General features: G+C 41.4%; 1 long non-coding RNA gene across 1 annotated transcript in view; it reads left to right on the top strand.

Moving 5' to 3' along the window:
* Nucleotides 1-6,727: 6,727 nt before the first annotated feature.
* The window catches only part of LOC123465471, a 153,099-nt gene continuing 148,026 nt past the window's right edge, over nucleotides 6,728-11,800 (top strand). The window contains exon 1 of the long non-coding RNA XR_006640697.1: nucleotides 6,728-8,017. This is a non-coding gene — a long non-coding RNA (uncharacterized LOC123465471). The remainder of the gene's footprint in view (nucleotides 8,018-11,800) is intronic.

The following is an 11,800-nucleotide window of genomic DNA, read 5'->3' as shown; positions in this document are numbered from 1 at the left end:
AAGTATATCCTTCAAGTATTGCAATTTCTACAGGCTTAGCTTCTCAGTCCAAGGTGTCTGGATTAGCCTGGTTTTTAATGACCTCAGAAAAGATGAATCATTTCAAAAATCAGTAAACAGAAGGGAAAGTACATGACTGAAAGCATTAATTGTTCATTGTTTGAATGAGTTGCATTTTTCTGATCCTTATTGTGTTCTGAAGATATATCTAAGTAATAATCATCTGGTACCTAAAAGCTTTCATTTAATCCTCTGTACTTCTCCCCAGTTATATTTATATAATAGATTAAAATCCCTGGAGAAGGAAATGGCAACCCACTCCAGTATTCTTGCCTGGAAAATCCCATGGACAGAGGAGCCTGGTGGTCTCTAGTCCATAGGGTTGCAAAGAGTTGGACATGACTGAAGAACTGAGCACAACAGATTTAAATATAATTGGGACACTTTTCTCTTCCCAGATAATCCAGCAAAATGGTCTTAACTGCAAACACCCAAATTTCCTATTGGAAAGAAAAACCAAGGACTGCAATAAAATAAAGCTGCTTTCCAAAGGAAAAGATTGAATTTCCCTACCATAAAATAGTTGTTGGAATAACATTTAAATAGAATTCCCTTAATTGCTTATGTAAAGAAAATTCGATTCATTATATCTCATATTCATCCTATACTAATAGAAACATGCTCTGCTTTTATCTGAAAAATGGGCTGCTTGAATTCAATTATACACTTTTCAACAGAAATGACTTTGTGATTATTCAAAAAGTATAGGGAAACTAGAATATAATTATGGTTACCCAATATTTTTATTATCTAACACATACACCCTTATTTCCTTTGGGAAACGTAGAAGCAGAGTGCTAACTCTTCACCAAGACTTTCATTGGTAGTCTATGCTTATTCACCATTAGAAATTCTGTTTGCAGTAAAACATTGCCTATTTTAAGAGTGTGCTGCAAGCATACTGCTTTTTTTCTCTTGGTATTTTTTTTTTAAACCTTTTGTTTCAAAATCTTACATACTTTTAAAGCATGATTAATTTTAAAATTTTCCATATGTAGAGTGCAATTTACACTTTTTGAGAGATGGACAATTTTATATCTATAATAAATACATAAAAACAAAACCATGCATTTTTATAAAAAGAAAAAAAATTTTAGCCTCATAACTCTACTTTCTGTGACAATATAATTTATAGCTATAGAGCTAATGTCTCTATATAATATGGAGGAGTACAAGCACTTCCTTCAAAAGTAATATAGAGTTTAATTTTCAAATGTCATTATAGCCAAATTATTATAATTAAATATTTAAATTCCAATAAAAACTATAAATAATATACTACATCCTTTTAGAAATATGTTTTGATTGGGATTATTAGAAGAATATATATATTAATATACTATAAAATTTTATATATTGCATTGGATTTTTAGAAGTAAATATAAATAAAAACATTTAGTAAAACCTATAGTTAGAGGTGATAACTTTGTCTCTCATATTACATGTAAGGCTTTTGCCATTGTAATAACATCATTTATTTTAAGAAGAAAAAACTCCCTGGGAAAATAGCAGTAAGCAAATAATATTATAAAGCATTAAAACATCTACCTAGGTGAACACGGAGAAGGCGATGGCACCCCACTCCAGTACTCTTGCCTGGAAAATCCCATGGACGGAGGAGCCTGGAAGGCTGCAGTCCATGGGGTCGCGAAGTCTGACGCAACTGAGCGACTTCACTTTCCACTTTCCTGCATTGGAGAAGGAAATGGCAACGCACTCCAGTGTTCTTGCCTGGAGAATTCCAGGGATGGCAGAGCCTGGTGAGCTGCCGTCTATGGGGTCGCACAGAGTCGGACACAACTGGAGAGACTTAGCAGCAGCAGCAGCAGCAGCAGCAGGTGAACACCAGATTGAAATAGTCACTCAAAATAGAGGCTGAGCCTTTATTTCATTTTTTATAATATGACTTTTATTTTTCATAAGTGAGAATGTTCTGCAAATAAGTACTTTCCTCAGTCATTTTTTTTTTTAAACCACAGCCTATGAAATAAGGCAATATTTACCTTTAAGTGGAGCTGGCTATGGGCTTCCCTGATAGCTCAGTTGGTAAAGAATCCACCTGCAATGCAGGATAAGCCTCTTTATGTGGACCTACACATATTATATTGAATCAGTGTTTCCAAACATGTTTCATTGAATTCTAGTTCCACATAATATAAACAAGAATGTGAAAAAAAAAGTCATGTGGACAAAAAACAAAGGAAACCAAATTCACAGTGCCAACAACAAAAATCACTGGAAAGAGTGGACAATTCAAACATATCTCTTGTTAAAGCCTTTAATATGTATATTTAAATATTAATATTTCATAACCTCAAGATGGAGATACATTTTGCAGTGCCTCTCAGTTATTTAATGACAGAAATCTGTTTTTACAGAAAACATCATACTATAACATATCTTGGGAAAAGCTGCTCTAGGTTTTTCAGCAGTGAACCTTGCTGTTAATTGAGATTTCACTTACGTAAGTCACCACATTATTATGCAAAGAAATGCTCTCCAGCCACATGTCTGTAGCACATGCAGGTAATTTAATACTTTTTAAATTAAAAAATCCTAATTTACTGTAAGAATTTTCCATGTGTTGTATTTATTCTGCCAGTTTGAATTCTGATCCTCTCTTGTCTCTCACTTTTTTGATAGTCACGAAATCTTCAATGCCTGCCTATTGATGGCAAGCATATAAAATTACATATTTCACAAAACTTGTCTTAGACCTGGATCATCATTTCCTCTTTTACCAGAAGTTAGACTGCATCTTGGCTAAAGTCAAGATTTTGTGAATTTGGAGAAATGTGACATGTTTATATTTAGTAATGACATATAGAGCTTGCAATGCTATAATTCCCCAGTTATTTTGTAATAGTCTCTTTATACAGTATATTTAAAAATTATTTGTTCCCAGAGCACCTTTTATTTTATTTATATTTTAAATTTAGATCTTAAAATGCTTTTGTTAAAGATTTATGAGAATAAAAATATATAGTGTTTGATAAAAATATTCTCTTGTGAAGAGGTTCAGTTCACTCACTCCGTCATGTCTGACTCTTTGTGACCCCATGGACTGCAGCACACCAGGCTTCCCTGTCAATCACCAACTCCTGGAGCTTGCTCAAACTCATGTCCATCAAGTCAGTGATGCCATCCAACCATCTCATCCTCTGTTGTCCCCTTCTCCTGCCTTAAATCTTTCCAAGCATCAGGGTCTTTTCCAATGAGTCAGTTCTTCACATCAGGTGGTCAAAGCATTAGAGCTTCAGCTTCAGCAGCAGTCCTTCCAATGAATATTCAGGACTGATTTCTTTTAAGATTGACTGGTTCGATATCCTTGCAGTCCAAGTAGTCCAGTAGTCAGATAATCTCCTATTCACTGATTCAAATCTCTGTCTTCTTTTTACATTATTTATAAGCATTAATCAGAGAAGGCAATGGCAACCCACTCCAGTACTCTTGCCTGGAAAATTCCATTGGATGGAGGGGCCTGGTGGGCTGCAGTCCATGGGGTCACTACCTCTGCTGCTGCTGCTAAGTCACTTCAGTTGTGTCCGACTCTGTGCGACCCCATAGACGTCAGCCTACCAGGCTCCCCCATCCCTGGGATTCTCCAGGCAAGAATACAGGAGTGCGTTCCCATTTCCTTCTCCAATGCATGAAAGTGAAAAGTGAAAGTGAAGTCGCTTGTGTCCGACCCTCAGCGACCCCATGAACTGCAGCTTTCCAGACTCCTCTGTCCATGGGATTTTCCAGGCTCCTCTGTCCATGGGATTTTCCAGGCAAGAGTACTGGAGTGGGGTGCCATTGCCTTCTCTGTTATTACCTCTAGACTGCAGCCATGAAATTAAAAGATGCTTACTCCTTGGAAGGAAAGTTATGACCAACCTAGATAGCATGTTCAAAAGCAGAGACATTACTTTGCCAACAAAGGTTCATCTAGTCAAGGCTATGGTTTTTCCTGTGGTCATGTATAGATGTGAGAGTTGGACTGTGAAGAAGGCTGAGCACTGAAGAATTGATGCTTTTGAACTGTGGTGTTGGAGAAGACTCTTGAGAGTGCCTTGGACTGCAAGGAGATCCAACCAGTCCATTCTGAAGGAGATTAGCCCTGGGATTTTTTTGGAAGGAATGATGCTGAAGCTGAAACTCCAGTACTTTGGCCACCTGATGCGAAGAGTTGACTCATTGGAAAAGACTCTGATGCTAGGAGGGATTGGGGGCAGGAGGAGAAGGGGAGGACAGCGGATGAGATGGCTGGATGGCATCACTGACTCGATGGACGTGAGTCTGAGTGAACTCCGGGAGTTGGTGATGGACAGGGAGGCCTGGCGTGCTGCGATTCATGGGTCTCAAAGAGTCGGACACGACTGAGCGACTGATCTGATCTGATCTGATACTTATTAATTTGGGCTTCCCAGGTGGCTCAATGGTTAAAAAAAAAAAAAAATTCCGCCTGCCAATGCAGGAGACACAGGAGACACAGGTTCGATACCCAAGTCAGGAAGATCCCCAGGAGCAGGAAATGCAACCCATCCAGTATTCCTGCCTGCGATGTCCCATGGACAGAGGACCTTGGTGGGCTATAGTTCAGGGGTTGCAAAGAGTTGGACATGACTGAGCAACTGAGAGCAAGTGAATAAATTGGAATACCTGATGTCCTTGCAAAAGGATACCAATAACAGTTTTATTTTTTTTAACTCCCCAATAGTTTAAAAAACAATTCATTTACATTATTATGATGACATCCAAGAAGTACTATTTCTAGCAAAAGATGCAGAAATAAAAAGCACTTTCCAGACTATGAAAAGCCCAGCACTCTCATAAAATACACACATATTAAATAACTTTCTCATTCCTTCCTTTTGGAATCATAAATTGTTATAAATATGTACTACCTCAAATTACATTTAAAAAAGAGGAAATGTCAATCCAATAATATAGGAAAGAGCTAAGAAACATATTCAATATATGTGAAGGTATTAGCATATATTTTGGCAGGAAAATAGAGCAAGACATATGCTATGTTATGCTATGCTATGCTAAGTCACTTCAGTCATGTCCAACTCTGTGTGACCGCATAGACGGTAGCCTACCAGGCTCCCCCATCCCTGGGATTCTCCGGGCAAGAACACTGGAGTGGGTTGCCATTTCCTTCTCCAATGCAGGAAAGGGAAAAGTGAAAGTGAAGTCGCTCAGTCGTGTCCGACTCTTAGCGACCCCATGGACTGTAGCCTACCAGGCTCCTCCGTCCATGGGATTTTCCAAGCAAGAGTACTGGAGTGGGGTGCCATTGCCTTCTCCGAATACATATGAGAAAGAGTTAAAAATAGTACCAAGTACAAATAGTACTAAGACAGAAATATATTATGGATTGATTTAAAGCTAGAGATATCAATGTCCTTCAACATGGCTAGAGTCAGATTATTTTCCTATTACTACAGGAAATATTTTAATAGGACAAAACCAGACTCTCTCTGATACCATTTTTGCTAGAGTCAAAGATACATAAAAGTAGCCTATCTTTTTAAAAAAAACTATCCATAAATTGTAGAATCTTTAATTGTAACTTAGTTTGATTTACAGATATTGTTCAGGGAAAAGAATGCAGGCAGTTATTGCAAGGATAACTACATGAACAGGAAGCAGAATATCCAGTGAAGGGAAAATGGGTACATTTGACAGAGTTCTCAAGAAGCTGAAGAACAAAGTGCCTCATGAGAACAGAAGTATATACTATATGTGCACAGGGTCTGAAGGATAAGAAAACCTACTTAGTTATCTATAGGAGAAAAGTCAACACTCTGCCTTAAACAGGTGGCATAATTACCAACACTCTTAGGAGAGAGAAATAACCTGAAAATTTGTCATGCCTGCTCTACTCTTATGAATAGAGCAGTGACAATAATGACAAAGTAATGTTAATGTACTCAATTACTTCTTATCGAATGATTACTATGAGTCAGCCATTCATAACCGTTTTTCAGAATACAAACAACACTTCAAAATGGATATTATTGCTCCCATTTAACAAATAAGGAAAAATGAAACTTGGACCAAGAAGCAGGCCTGTAAACACAAGCTGGTTTTATTAGTTAATCATATTTCAAAGAAAGAAAGTGAAAGTCGTTCAGTCGTGTCCAACTCTTTGCGACTCCATGGACTATAGAGTCCATGGAATTCTCTAGGCCAGAATACTGGAGTGGGTAGCCTTTCCCTTCTCCGGGGGATCTTCCCAACCCAGGGATGGCACCCAGGTCTCCCGCATTGCAGGCAGATTCTTTACCAGCTGAGCCACAAGGGAAGCCCAAGAATACTGGAGTGGGTAGCCTATCCCTGGGGTCTCCTGCTATGCAGGCAGATTCTTTGCCAACTGAGCTATGAGGGAATCCCATCATAGTTCAAAATTGTATAGAAAACCATTTTGGAAACACAAACAACGGGTTTGTGAGAAGGAGGTTAGAGGTCTATAAATGAGCATTATAACTTTTATCTTTTCTAATTAAAGATTATTACTTAATTTTTTTCTAATTATATGAGAATATATATATGGTAATGGTCATTCATTACATTTTCTGGCTACTAAGCACCTTTTAAATACTCTCTATCTGAGGGACTTGTGTACCTTATAAATCCTGCTTATGGACAGTGGAGATGTAAAAACTAGAGTGTGAGCATGTGACATAGATATCATGGGTAAAACACACCCATGCAAGTTGCTTTCCAAGTTTGCTTCCATGTGGCATCCATATTCAGGCCAATGCATTACCAAAGGCACCCATTCTCTTAGAGAAGCCATGACATCTTGTGCCCACTGTCAGCAATGCAATTTTCTTGTGCCTTTTCTGGAAGCAGTGGTGGTCAAGTCTTCACTCTGAAGCTGAGTGAATAAATTGAGTACTGAGTATCCTTTAGTAATGCCCTTATGGCCTGAAGTAGACTCTGTTTATTTGTCTAAATGACTGTATTTACATGGATGTGGTAGGTTAGTTAGGTTTTCTTGACCTTGGAGTAGTGGCTTCCTACTGTAGGAGGCATCCTCTGTGTCCTGTGCCTCCTGGCAGTGCATTGCCCTCTTGTCACCCAAGCTGTATGCTCTAAGGGGTTCCCCCAAGAGGGCTGCGTGGGTCCTTCTGTTGTGGCAGGCTGACTGTGTGGGTGGCCAGATAGGCTTGGTTGGCCGCTACTCTGGCTGACTGCCAGGCACTGCCTGTGAGGATGCTGCTGGCTGCTGTTGAGTGAGGCCTGGTCCCTAGGTGGCTGGTGGTGGAATCCTAGGGGCCCCTGCGATTAGTGCTGGCTCAGTGGTGGGTGGAGCCAGGGTCCTGAAGACTGGGGCAGTTGCCTACCCACTGGCAGATGAAGCCAGATCCTGGGGCTAGGTCTGGACTGCTGGCATGCAGAGCTGATTCCTGGAGTCTGGCTCCATGGCCAGGGATCCCAGAGCTTGCTTCAGATTGTTGAAGGGAAGGCCAAGTCATAACGTAATTGAGTACGGGGTCCAGGGTGTCAGAAAGGTAGTGCTGGCCCGCTAGTGGGCTGGGCTAGGGTCAGCTGGTCCCAGGCCGCAGCCTGGCCTGCACCGGGGATGATAACTTCCTTGTTTCTGGTGTCTGTCCTCTTGCGGGTGACGCTTCCTGGTGGGAGGGCCGGGGCCTGCTCACTGGTGGGTGGAGCTAGGTTCTGGCCCTCCAATGGGTTGAACTGCAGTTCAGGAGCCTGTCTGGACACAGCTGTGGGCCCTTTAGCCTTTTATTAGCCTGACTGCTGATGGGGTTGTTTGGCTTGAGGAGTCCCAGATTCAGCTGGACGGAGGCTCCGGATGCATGCACCAGTGCCAGCGTCCTCGGCTTTCTCGCGAGAAGGCACTCCCGGGTATGGCTATGCCAGAGTCTGTGTTCCTGAGGGAGCTGCAGGCGACCACCACCCACAACCAGCTCTCCAGGAGACTCTCCGAGACCAGCAGGTAGGTCTGGCCCAAGCGCTTTTCAAATTAATGCCTTTGCGTGAGATTTTGTGTGTGTCCTTGAAGAGTGAAGCCTCTGTTTTACTCAGTCCTAGGGGGCTCCTGCAGTAAAGGCCTGCTAGGCCTCAAAGCCAAATGTTCTGGGGCCTTGTCTTCCTAGTGCCGGACCCCTGGGCTGGGGAGCCTGATGCCGGGGTTCAGAATTCTCACTCCTGTGGGAGAACTTCTGGAGGGTGTAATTACCCGCCAGTTTGTGGGTCGCCCATGCCTTGGTGTAGGATTTGAGTGTACTGCGTGTCTGCCTCCTCTCCCTGCATCTCCTTATTGTTCTTGTCTTTAGTGGTTGAAGATCTTTTCTGGTAGGTTCCAGAGTTTCTTGTTTTGTTTTATGGTTTTCTATGGATAGTTGTGATTTTGGTGTGCTCCTGAGGGGAGGCAAACTCAGGGCTCCTCTACTACATCATCTTGGCCACTCCAAAAAAATTGGGTTTATTTGTTTTCCATCTGCTTGCTTGTTTTTTTTAATTCATAGCCTTTATTTCCTGAAAATTGTATTTAGAAAATTCAATAATATGCTTTAAAAACACATAGACAAAAAAAAACTCCTAAAATCCTACCAGTTGGAAATACACAGTTAATATATCAATCATAATCTTTTCAAATATCTCTCTATGCATTGAAATGGTATGCGCATACTCACCTACACGTGCATACTACTCATAACTATATGTTGAATGAGATAGTTCCTATTATATATTTAGGGTGAAGTCCCAATGATGCTGAAAATATAGGCAAACAAGTAACATTAATTAATTGTAACACATTAATAGATTTTAAGCGTATTGGCAAAGGATTAATTAGAAGATAAAGCCCCTCCTCAAAGACCAGACCAAAACATTCATTCCTCCAATTACAATTTGGGTAGCCTTAGTGACTTTCCACAACTTATACTCAGCTAAACAAAGCTGTCACTTCCTCCTTCCCAGAGGTGACCCGTGTCCAACTACTAATTGGGGATGGGTTGAAAAGGACCAGCCCTCTTACCTCAAATTGAGACAACTCTATACAGCCTTCCCAGCTTCAGACATCTCCACAGGATCTGTGGCTGCATCATAGGTAAACCTCTCTCAGCCCCAAATCCCGTTTCTTTCACCCCATTACACATGTCGAAATCAATCCCTTTAAACTTATATGTTCTTCATTTCCATAAAAGCCTGCTTTCCAGAGAATTTTATTGCAATGATAGCAAACCATTCCTGAGAACCAATCAAAGAGAATACTCAACACTTGGGGCCTGGGATCCAGGTGGGCTGAGTATGTGAGTATTAGGGATTCCTAAGATATAAACAGTACTTCCGTGTTTTCTGTTTTCCTCTCCACGAGAGAAGTGAGAAGCATCATTTTCTAAAACACTTAAGTCAAGCCAGTAGAGCACAAGATAAAGAACTCGGATAAATAAAGTTTAGGAAATTTTGTGTGACTTCGAGAAAAGCATGAGAGTAAATCCCCTCCCTGGCCCATGCCTGTCTGGAGGTATTCTGAACAGCAGAATGAAAAGACAAAGAGCGGTAGCCTGCTGCCGCCAGCCTTTGGTAAGTCAAGGGTGTATGAATTGCTGTGGGCCAAAAGGAGGTTGTCAGATGTGACTCAGTCAGTCATCTGGAAAGGACCTTACCACAAAGAGCTTCCTGCTAGAGTAAGTAGATGCTTGAAGAAGAATACATCATACCATTAAAGAATATTGAAAGAAAGTAAAACCAGGACTCTCATATAAAATACATACCAAAGATTTGAGCTTATTTCCTAATGAGGAAATCATTTAGTGTTCACAACTAGTTTAAAAACAAATCTAAAGTATGGACAAATTTATAAGCCCATTGGGAATGTTAAAATTAACTTGCTTAATAGATACAAAACTAGCAACAGTCCACAGGACAATGGTCAGTTGCATTCCTCTAAACACAATTTGCATTTCTATGGACATAAATTATTTGCATTACTATCAATTTTCTGTAACATATAGTTGTACAATAGAGGAAAAGATACTCAGACAAGTGACCTATATAGACAGCCACAAATATTCAGTTATCAACAAAGGACAGAAGCTGAAGGGCATCTCAGAACAGCAGCAGAAGAGTGCATGGTCCATGTAAAAGCTTCATGATATGAAGGTGCCCAACCATCCCACAAATTGGCCATAAATGAATGATTATTTTGGATTCTTGCTGGACAGTGAACATGTATTAGTCAAGGGAGAGGCAAGAACAACATGAGAAAAAAGGTCTGTGTTGTCGTTACTTCATAGCTATCTCCTAGGACCTGCCCATCACTGGAAAAGCAAGAGGCTTCACAGTGGGTAGGGAACGATCTGGGAAGAGGCTGCACGATACAGAGGCCGCTGCTGGCCCCTGTGGGTAGAGAGGGATGAGCTTTAAATCAAATAGAAGCTTAAGTTTTTGTATAGACTGGTCTAGACTTGATAGTGAGACTATTTTATTGCCTAAAATATTTTGCCTGCAAACTATATTGTGCTGGTTTGCACCCCCTCATCGGTTCCTTGCTCTTTCCTGCCCAGCTTCTTGCCCAAGAGAGCCCTGCATTTCCCTGGCTCCCATGTGCTTTGGCTTCTGATTGTGTGCATCCAGTTAAGGCACTAGAAAGACCTCAGGGAGAGGGAGGAAAGAGGGTCTAAAGTATTCATTTCACTTACACCTTCTTTGTTGCTGCTGTTTAGTCGCTAAGTCATGCCCTACTCTTTTGTGACCCCATGGAAGAAACACAAGCTGGAATCAAGATTGTCGAGAGAAATATCAATAACCTCAGATATGCAGATGACACCACCCTTAGGGCAGAAAGTGAAGAGGAACTAAAAAGCCTTTTGATGAAAGTGAAAGTGGAGAGTGAAAAAGTTGGCTTAAAGCTCAACATTCAGAAAACGAAGATCATGGCATCTGGTCCCACCACTTCATGGGAAATAGATGGGGAAACAGTGGAAACAGTGTCAGACTTTATTTTTCTGGGCTCCAAAATCACTACAGATGGTGACTGCAGCCATGACATTAAAAGACGCTTACTCCTTGGAAGGAAAGTTATGACCAACCTAGATAGCATATTCAAAAGCAGAGACATTACTTTGCCAACAAAGGTTCGTCTAGTCAAGGCTATGGTTTTTCCTGTGGTCATGTATGGATGTGACAGTTGGACTGTGAAGAAGGCTGAGCACCGAAGAATTGATGCTTTTGAACTGTGGTGTTGGAGAAGACTCTTGAGAGTGTCTTGGACTGCAAGGAGATCCAACCAGTCCATTCTGAAGGAGATCAGCCCTGGGATTTCTTTGGAAGTAATGATGCTAAAGCTGAAACTCCAGTACTTTGGCCACCTCATGCAAAGAGTTGACTCATTGGAAAAGACTGTGATGCTGGGAGGGATTGGGGGCAGGAGGAGAAGGGGACGACAGAGGATGAGATGGCTGGATGGCATCACTGACTCGATGGACGTGAGTCTGAGTGAACTCCGGGAGTTGGTGATGGACAGGGAGGCCTGGCGTGCTGCGATTCATGGGGTCTCAAAGAGTCGGACACGACTGAGCGACTGATCTGATCTGATCTGAACTGTATGTAGCCTGCCAGTCTCCTCTGTCTGTGGGATTTCCCAGGCGAGGACACTGGAGTGGGTTGCCATTTCCTTCTCCAAGGGATCTTCCCAACCCAGGGATTGAACCATCTCCTGCACTGGCACGTGGGTTCTTTACCACTGAGCCACCAGGGAAGCTTCTTTACTGGG

Source organism: Bubalus bubalis, chromosome 1, assembly GCF_019923935.1.
Source record: "Bubalus bubalis isolate 160015118507 breed Murrah chromosome 1, NDDB_SH_1, whole genome shotgun sequence".
Lineage (NCBI taxonomy): Eukaryota > Metazoa > Chordata > Mammalia > Artiodactyla > Bovidae > Bubalus > Bubalus bubalis.
The sequence above is the reverse complement of the archived record's forward strand: the minus strand, read 5'-3'. Positions and strand labels throughout refer to the sequence as shown.